Here is a 10536-nt window from a genome sequence, read left to right as displayed (position 1 = left end):
TATCTGAATGGGCATAAATTCATTATTCCACAGCTTACTTTCCGAGCGCTCTTTAACCTGATTTATTCTGAAATCTATATGGCTTACACCAGTTTGGAAATAATATATGCACTGTTTATGCCTCACTTGCTCCCTGTGTGTAAATTCACTTTCAAGATACTCAATGAATGTCCTCGCTAACAACCACTAGTTCCACATTAAATAATAATCAAGCTAATGCTGATTTTGGTTCTTTTAGTGCCATATTTCCAGTCTGATTTATTAGAAAAAATCTGCTTGCTACTGGCAAGTCATTAACAACATAATCAGGTTATTTAATAAAGAAGTGCACATCTATTCACCCCAGTGTAGAAAATCATCAAGAAAGATACTCTTAGAAATTTCTGTTTAGAGCATTGGTTCACAGCTCCCATTGTGCTTGGCAGGAGGATTTTGATATGGTGAAACCCACACAGAAGAGGATGGGGTTGGAATGGCATGCTTAAGTACCACTCAGCGACCCCAGAGGACAAATATCTCTGATTGCTTTTGAAAGACATCACCTTAGCCCGATACCTGGAGTCAGTAGATGGTTTTGAGAACCACATGGCATAACGGTAGAGGTCGCACTGCAACAACAATCGAACCATGACAGGATTGGTTCCCCTGCCATCTGATCCTTTCTGGTGTATTCAATACCAAGCTCAAAATTGTACAGACTAAGCATTTATTCAATTTCTTTTCGTTCAGAATCAAAAACATTAGCCATGAAGCACAATTTGTTCATTAAAAAGAGAACATAATAGCGAAACAGAGTAAATACACAATTAATTATTCTGTCTACTCACTTTATGCAGGAATTCTGTCAGCAGTTAAAAACATTTTCGTAAGTCCTTTGGCCTATCCTGCCCATACACATAAAATGATTTGTAAAAGAGGAATCTGAAATAATAAGGGTGCTGAGATGATGCAATTTGAGAGTCATTATTTAGTAAATAAATAGCAGAGGAACACAGTAAAAATGGGGTATCAGTTTTGAGCAGGTCAGAAAAGGGTTAGTTATTTACCACACCTGATAAATACCATTATCATCGGTAACTTGCAATAACTATATCATATTCTACGATTTCCACTAGGAAATGAGGCATAACTTTTTATAATCTGTATTTATCACAGCAACACATTTTGGTTTTTTTAGATCCCTTTTCACTGATAACTTTTGGCAGGAATACTCTGATGAAATGGGTCTAGGAAAATCAGTGGGATCCAATAATTTAAGCAAGGATCATTATTTTAACCCCTGTACATGTCTCTCAACAGAAAGAAAACTATCCCTGCTTATGCACTGCATACACTAGAAAATGTTCATGCTCTTAAAACCAAAAAAGTGCATAGCTCTTGTTAATACAATATATTCTTAAAAAATACAGTATAAAGATTATTTGCAGATGGTTAGCACTTACTTGCACAAAGTGAAGGGGAAAATGTAGAAAAGTATGTTATGGCTTACAAAAGTTAGCCTTGTTGTGTATGTTTGGCTCATCCATCAATGGAAGAACAAGGACCAGTTCAGGTTGAAATGTAGGAGTATTCGGGCCCAAGAAGAATATTAGTGAAAGGACTATCACACAGTAAGTGACAGTGGTCAATTAAACTCTCACTGGCCTGCCAAGAGGTCATGAAGAAAAATAGCAGTGTTAAAGAAAAGCAAACCACTACTAAATACAACGGACAGCCTGTATAGAGGGTAGAAAAAAAGAAATACTTGTATGATGAAAAAAGCCAGGAAAATTCAAAGGGGCTTTTGAAAGGGGTGATGAGAAAGGTCATATAACCAAATGGAGGGCATGTCCAGTGACTAAAGTTACAAATAAACCATGCAAAGAGAAGGCTGAAAAAAAGTAAATCACATGTCTGAGCCAACAGAGGCATGTGTACTCCAAGTTGAGAGTAAAAGGTGACCTTGCTCAAAGACATAATAGAGTTGCAGAATGAAAAAAATAAAATTATTCTGGACTCAAGAGTGTGGCAAACTCTACTTTACAAAACATTCAAAGAACAATTTGAATGGGAGTAACACTAAAGGTGCCTCATGTATTCCTCTTTAGCAATGGGGGCCAACCAATTAAAATGTTTTTTTTTTTTTAAGTTAAACTGGCAGAAGAAGGTGTTTGAATATTAAGACACATATTTTAGAAAAGGATTACTTCTTACTGAGTTCGCTCCACCCGAGGCTAGTAGGGGTGATGTTCAATCCAAATATCAGTCCTCAGATACAGGTTAAAAAAAAGAGTGCTTAGAATCAAATTTGATGGAGGAATGTTATCAAGTGATTGCTGAGACTGATGGATGTCCCAAAGGGTATGTCCATGAAATAAAACCAAGGAAAGTGGCTAGGCCAATAAAAAGTAGGGTAAGTGCAATTCCAGTAAATATAGGGCAGAGTATGAAAAATTAGTTGGAACGATTAAAGAAGATAGGAGTCATAGAGCTAGTGGACACTACAGAGTGGCTGGCCCCTGTAGTCATTGCCCACAAGCCTGGAGGGGAAATCAGACTCTGCATAGGTCTAAGAGAACTCAGCAAGAATGCTGTAATTGCTAAGCATCCATCTGCCAATGTAACTGAGACAGTGACATTTATGCAGGGAGCCATGTTTTATTTTATCATTCTTGACCTAACTAATGCATATCATCAGGTTCTTCTGCCTGAAAGTTCATGTAACCTCACTACCTTTGTGACAACATTTACCACATGCAGATTCATGGGAATGCTGTTTGGACTTATAACAGCTGTGTTACTGTTCAGAAGGATAAGGGGAGGTTATAGGGTGACATTGAAAGAGTATAACTGTTTCAGAAGACTGTTTTAGTTTAGTGGTTGGTAATAGCAAAGAAGTGTACAATAGGAGAGTGAGACTGTTGATGAAAATGTTATAAAAGTGTGGTGTGATGTTAAGGTGAAGAAGGGTAGTTTCAGTAAAACGTGGGATATAAAACCTAGGTCATTTAATCACAGAAGCGAGATTAAAGCCTGGGGAATTTGATGAAAGGTTGATGTCTCCCACCAATAAAGTAAAACCACTAATCTTTTTGAGCATGCCAAAAGTTTACAATACGTTTATAGAAAACTTTGCTTTAAAATTCACCAGAATGAGGATATTTCTCACAAAAGGCAGATTTCAAATTGAATCAGGTGTGTGAAAATAAATTTAGAAACATCAAAAACAATTTGAAAATGCTCTCAGTCTGCAAGCCTCGGATCCTAGTTTAGAAAGCAGGATATCCACAGATGCCAGAAATAATGGGTAAAAGGCAGTTCTAATGCAAAGGAAAAAAGACAATAGCATTTAATTCTAGGACCCTGAGCAAAAATAAAAATACTTTTTCAGTCACCGAAAAAGAAGCACTGGCCATGGCATAGGAGATTCGAAAAATATAGAATTCAATTTGGGGAACAAAATATCTGATGGAAACTTATCACAATCCTCTAATGGAGAAATCTAACAAAAAAGGACTTAATGAGGTTTCCTCTAATTTCCAAGTGGACGATTTGGTACAGGAGTATGATTTGAAGGTGGACTGTTTGCATGGAGTATGTAATCTCACAGGGGATTGCTTGAGTTGATTGTTGTAGCGAGGTGAGATGAGGAGGAGAGCAAAAAGGATGTTGCAGAGTGTTGAGATCATGTAAAGCTATGTGAAGTGTTAGGAAGATGTGGATTAAAAGGCGTTTTGGAACAGGAAATAGAAATATATGAGATATTGAAGAGTGTTTGTGGATGGGTAGGAACTAAATGACCCTTGCAAAAGAAATTGGATGAGAAATTTTAAGCGCACTGGGAAGTAAAGTAGGAGTTGGCTACTATGAATGGTAAACTGTTTAGAGGTATTAGGATAGTGCCTTCAGAAGAAGGAGAAAACTGCTGTGATGGATCAAGAAAGACATCCAGGCATGAGCAAAATAAAAGAAAGACTAAAATGCACATTTTGGTGACCAGGATTAGAAGTGATGGTTGATAGGTTGATTAGGGGATGTATTCAATGTCAACTGAGTAAGAACTATAGGAAGCTCAGGAATCTTCTTATGTGGTGCAGAGATCTCCCAAGGGGACTGTGGAAAGTCGTGTCAAATGGGATATAATGGGACAATTCAAGGAAGCAAGAGCTTGTGTTAAATTTTTTGTGATGACAGAGCTGTTCTTCATATGGGTAGATATGTAAACAGCTTCAAATGTCAGCAACAGTTGAGTGACAGGTTCATGGATCAAATTTCCATGAGAGAAGTATTTTCAGACTCTTAATCTCAGACAATGGGGTCCAGCTAACCTCAACACAGATGGAGAATTCTTATGGAAAAGGAGTACCAAGCACAAGAAATCTGCACTACCCTACACTAAGGTAAACAAAGAGGATTAATTGCATGATGAAAGGGACTATTCAGCTAGCAAAGTGTACTGATTTGAATTGAAGGACTATGGTCTGTAATATGTTCTGGTCATACAGGATGAGCCAAGACACCACCACTGGCAAGAGTACTTTTGAATTCTTTAAACAAATGATACTTATCAAGACTCTATATCTAGGTTGGATGAGCTTGAATAAACCCTTGTGGGAAAAAAGAGGGGGGGGATGGGCATAAGAGGAGAGAACTCGTTGACTCCAGAAAGGCAGCAGCCTTAGCAAAAGTGAAGGGAGAGGATTTAGTGGCATTGAAAGCTCCTGGTGGTCATAAACAAATCTGATAATTTACTAAACCTTTGGTGGTGGAGAAGGTCTATGTTAATGCTGGTAATACCAATGGGGCTAGAGTCTGTGATCTTAACCAGGTAGCCAAGTGTAGTTTGGAAAGACAGGAGAAGTTGGAGGAAGGGACCAGGCAAATATGATTCCTCCCAGATATTCTTACAAAAGTTCTCTAAGACATTCCTCCAGAAGATTTTTAAAAACCTGTTGATAAATATGCATAATAGATAACCTGTCTCTATATTCGTTCCCAAAGTGTTTCACTTTAAATCTAACCAACTTATTTGTATGTATCCATTGTAAATGTATTATTTTTCTTCTTTTGGAGATTAATTTGTGTATATGCATATCATTTTATGCTTAATATTTATCAAGTTACTCTTTTTTGTTCTTCTGGAAAAAGGGGAGATGTGTTTCATCTGCATGTGTTTAGGTATTGCAGAATGTAGAGTGTGGTGCTGGAATGTATGCACTTGAATCAGACAGAAGTTGGGATTGCACTGCTCTATGCTGCCCCCTTGTATATGGATATCTCATTAAAATCTGAACTACTTGTTTATTGAGTGTCACAGCCCTGCTTCAGCCTCTTTTTAGGAAGACCCTTTACAACATGAGTGGTGATATGTGGCATCTAACAATGGGGTGATCTCCCGTCCATCCACTCCTGTATGCCAGTGGGCAATCTGAGGTGACAATCCCTATTACCAGTGGGCCTGAAGTGCTGCTACTAACAGAATGATGTTGTTGATATAGATATCAGAATTAACGCTTGGTAAGAGAAGCATGGGGTAGGTTCCCTAGTCAAAAGACATGAAGGAGCAGAAGCTATCTTCATTTTGGTCTCAGGGAGCATAGATTTAGCTAATTCCTTTTTTTTTTATAGTACTGGATACAACTGGCCTTTGATCTGTCTGTTGGCCACAAGTTGTCAAATCCCAAGTGCACCTCCAACACATCAGTCAATAGGGGCTTGCTTGCTTGCTAGTGAGTTCTATATGTAGTTAGACTTTTCTAATTGGGCACTAGATCCCTAGTGTGCTCATGGTATGCTCAAAAAGCACAGGCCTATGCTTTGCTGGTCTTTAGGCTCTCTTGCTCTCCCATGTACTGGTGACTACCAGAAGCACTTGATGCCTGGCTGAGCTCTTACACCTCCAATGACTCGACACCAGTAATATCCAGAAAACGCTACTGTTGTTAACTCAGTATTTGTTGAGATCAACTGCTTGCCTCTTTGGTTCTGAAAAGGAAGTGAGTTCCCTCATTCTACCAACTCTTCTCTTTAAAACCAGCATCATGCAGCACAGTATGCTGTTACGCAATGCTCTTCCAGTGGAATGGCTATCATTCGTCAGCCTCTGTTGCTACTGCTATGGTGGTTCTCTCTCTCCTGGACTGGTCAGATTCAGCCACAAGCTCTCACGCTCATGGCCATCATGCTGACATTTTGAAAATCAGATCTGGCAGTCAGCACATCCAGTTTCCTCTGCATTGTTGGGTAAGTGGAGAAGGACCCTCTTCTGGTCCATTCTTCGTGTCCTGCTGTGGAATATTTTCTGGTTACCCTAGAGGCATTCCATCAAGGTCATGCTATCCACCAGCTTTGCTTCATGTCTGTGTCTTTCAAGGTTACAAAGGTCCTACAGAATGCTATTTTGATTTAGAGTTTTGTTGTATTTGTTTCTTTATATGCAGAAGGGTGTTTGCTTCTTAGGTGTAGGTTTTTGTCTGCAGCTTTGTTCGAAGGCTTAGGGGTATTTTCTCTCTTTGTTTGGTTCTTTCAAATACCAAATGGCCGATTGCTTTAATTTTTGTCTTTTCAAGGATTTTAGAGCAAGCTTGCCTAGGATTTCTGACATGATTGCTGAATACAGGGATGTGAGGTCATTCACATCAGGTGATTATGGATGTGTTTTGAAGTCCATGTTTGGTGCTTTCAGAGACGGTCACTTTGTTGATGTTCTTTCAGTTTCTGATCCATTGCTTAGGTCCCATTGTTGGTCTGAGGATAAAGATTTCAGTACATTCAGTATAAAAAAGATGAAAGAGAAATCTGGCTAGTTGATTGGCCTTAGAAAGTCTAACTTAAAAGTTTGTAGTGGGTGGATACTGAGCAGTGTTGTGTAAGGTTGCTTTTGGTGAAGTGTGGGGCTAGGTAAGGTACTGATGGATCATTCTTATTGTCCCAATGGATGTTGAATTCTCACCGAACAATACTGAAGCCTGTCTTAGTCACACTCTTTGTAAAGAGCTCAATTAGCTAATCATTGACAGTTGAGTTGTTTCCCAAAGGATTCCATATGAGGTGTAGGCTAAGTGGTTTCTCGTCCACTGACTTTATCTCAATATGTAGGCATCTGAAGGTAATTAACTGGCCTTTTGGTAGGTTTCTGTATTTGCTGGAAGCTTTATGGATTAATGATACTCCACCCCTTGGGGGGATCAAAAAATATAATGGTGGTTGAAGTGTCTCTGTAAACTTGTTTTTTGTTAAATAAATCATGTTTAGGTTGTGAAGTGCAAATATATTTGCTATCTTAACGTTGTTTTACTGTAGGTCTGCAGTTGTGGAGATGGAACTTCACTGGGTAGTTCAAAGTGCATTGTTTATGGCAATGGACAGTTTGGATTTCCTACAAGTTGTTATGATTTCTACTATTAGAATGAATACTCCAGAGTGGTCTTTCTCTGGTCTTTACTATAAGCATATGGTGTCTTTCTTGGTGGACTTTGAGAGTCTTCACAGTCTTTAAGTGAGTTTTAAATTTCTTTTTTGAATATTGGAGGGGGCATATTATAATGTCAATGTCTCTATTATTCTGGGGTTAGTTCTAGGAGTAATCTTAGTAGGACATTTTTCGTGGTACTGTTGCAGTTGGAAGGTTAACTTTTTCAATAGTGTTGTGAGTTTGGGGCAGAATCTAGGGATGCCTGAAATCGTTGTGACTATAGAAGTATTGAAGATGTGAAGCTTGGTTTTGTGGAAGATGGAATTTAGTGGAGTCCACTTATTGATTGTGTTTAGATTGCTCTGAGGAGGAGAGAGGTAATTTTAGAGGTTTTGCTTTGTTTGAGTTGTTGATGATGAGCAGGAGTGGTTGGAAGGAATAAAGTCCATTGCTCCGGTCATTTGTGAGGTTGGTCATCTCCTTCTGTGATGAGTTGATGTAATACAAGGTGGCAAGTTACTAAAGTTGTCTTTTGAAAAATGAAAACCGTTATAGTACTGATGGTCTTACCGAAGATTCTTACCTTGGGTTTGCAGGGCAGAAGGTGGATTGAAGGTGGTTCCTATTGTGAGGTTGTTCTTAACTTTTCAAAGCATCTGTGTAATGAGAGCCCATCACAAGGAGTCAGACCACAGACTTGGTAAAGTAAAAAACACTTTCAATAATTTGAATTTGGGCTCAACCCATTGAGAGTTGTAGCACACACCAGACAAGCTTAGTTGAGGAAAATGTAAAGGCACAAAGCAAATAAAAGGTCACAATACCAGACAGTAAAAATCTGACAACCAATTTAGAAAAATGGAGAAAAGTATCACTGAATAAAATACCACCAAAACAATAGAAATCCAGTTAAGAGGATGAGGCGATACATTTTTAAAAATATTTAAGTCAAAAGTGCCAAGAAAAAGTAAACGGCCAACCAGTAGTCACTACTATTGGTTGCCCCAGACCTAGGAATGATTTCAGGCCAACCACAATGGTGTATGGGTCAAACACACCAAGCAGGTATGCCAGGTCAAAGAGCTTACCTTGTGATTTAGTTTCTGAAATGGAAGTTGAAATTCTCAAGTGGGGTAAGGTTGCAGATTGTATCCTCCAAGGTCCTCTTGAAGCTGGGCACCTAATTTGCAAGGTTGCACTGAAGGCATTGGTTTTGGTGGAGAAAAGCTCAGAGCAACACAAATTCAAATTTTGTGGCTAATGAACTCCTTGCATCAGAGGGATACTCTTCGCTGATGCTCTGGATATCTTGGAAGTCTAACAATCCAATTTCAAAGTTTCTGGAGTGGCTCCTTTTCATGACCTCTAAAGCTCCTGGAACCTTAGGGGGAGTACCTAGGAGCTAGAACTCTCTTAAGCAGTTGCCCCAAGCAGTGTACATTCCAGATCCAGCTACTACTGGTCAGCTGGGCACTTCAGGAAAAAGGGGTTTTGCAGCTTGCATCCCTGTAGCTACACTGAAGATCAAGAACTGACCGTTAGAGTCTGCTTTTCTAGTCCTGGGTACAACTGGGAGCATGGCTCACCCTTCTGGTCTCCACACTGGTCGTTAGGAAAAGGTTCAGTCCTCTTTTGTTCTTTTGTAGCTACAAAAAGTGTTTTGGTGAGCTGTGGGTGAGGTGCCAGCTTTGTAGGGTTTCATTTGCCAGTGGGTGGGGGTGACACCTAGATACTCACTGATGCGACCTTTCTCACATTTACAGTACATCTTCTTTGCCTTACTGCAAGCTATTCAAAAGTGCATTATTCGTAGGCAAATCCAACATAGCAGAATCTTGTGGTTCTGCTGGGAGGTGAAGGAAATGAGCAGCCCACTCCTCTTCAGCTACACCAAACTAATTTTGGACCAGGTCCTCCGCCCATTGGGCTGGTATCAAGCTGCCTTGAGAGGGTCTATGGGAAAGGATTTTCTTTCCCAGGTATCCCTTTATACGTAACTATGAATGAGCAGGCCTCAACCTGGTCCCTTTCTATTTAATGACTTACCTCACCCTCCCTAGCTGTTCTTCCTGCACTGATATTTGTTACATACCTCACACTTAGGTGTTCCAGTGAAAATACTTAAGCCTTTGTTCCTGCTTTATGAGCAGCCTTCTCAACCCATTAAGTGGAAGCAAGGCAGGGCCATCCAACAGCAGGCTAATTCTAGTTAGCCCACTTGAGGCTCAGGCAGGTAAAGCATAACTTTTTAAAAGTTACTTTTACCAAATATTTATTAAAAATACTTCACTATTGAATTGGATTTTTGAAACGTTAAAAATAGTGCTTGAATTATTTAAATAGCGTGTCCCAAACCAAAGACATTAGGATTAAGATTTTATTCTATACTCTTGTTTTTCTCATAGAAAAGCCACAGCCCTTCACAATAAAATAGCTTTTGAGGGCTGGTGACTGTAGGTACATGCCAACATTATATTCTTGCATGTACCACATTTAAATATAAGGCACCTTACTTTGTGGGCTATAAGACCTACTTATCGGTGACTTTTTAAATATTTAATAGCAGGGTTATTTTCTAACAGAAAGAGATACTTTGACACATTCACCTGCAGTTTTAAAACTGAAGGAGTTGTACTATGCAGGTGGGCCTAAAACAGTGTTTTTTAGTTAGCTTAGGGGATGGCACAACATGCGTTGCAATGTATAGGTTACTTTTAACTTTTCCATGCCATTGGTGTATTCTGTACACCATATACTATGGTGTTACTGGGAAGCTAAATATGCCAATTAGGAATGAGCCTATATTGCCTTGTTTTAGGGGTCAAAGCACACACACACTGGGGAATGGGCAGCAGTGCCTAGGTGTGCCAAATTCAAAGGCCAACAGCATCAGTCAAAAATGGGTATAATCATGCATAAAACACTTTCTCATAATCTGGAAATGGGAATGAAAGAGATTAAGTCCCATATTAATACTTTTTAGCACCACATTTGCGCCGCTTTTTGACGCAAAAAAGGCGCAAACTTACAAAATACAATATATTTTGTAAGTTTGCGCCGTTTTTGCATCAAAAAGCGGCGCAAATGCAGCGCTACAAAAGTATAAGTATGGGCCTAAGATTGTTGAATCATTATTTTGTTGT

Source organism: Pleurodeles waltl, chromosome 8 (genome assembly GCF_031143425.1).
Source record: "Pleurodeles waltl isolate 20211129_DDA chromosome 8, aPleWal1.hap1.20221129, whole genome shotgun sequence".
Classification (NCBI taxonomy): Eukaryota; Metazoa; Chordata; class Amphibia; order Caudata; family Salamandridae; genus Pleurodeles; species Pleurodeles waltl.
The sequence above is the reverse complement of the archived record's forward strand: the minus strand, read 5'-3'. Positions refer to the sequence as shown.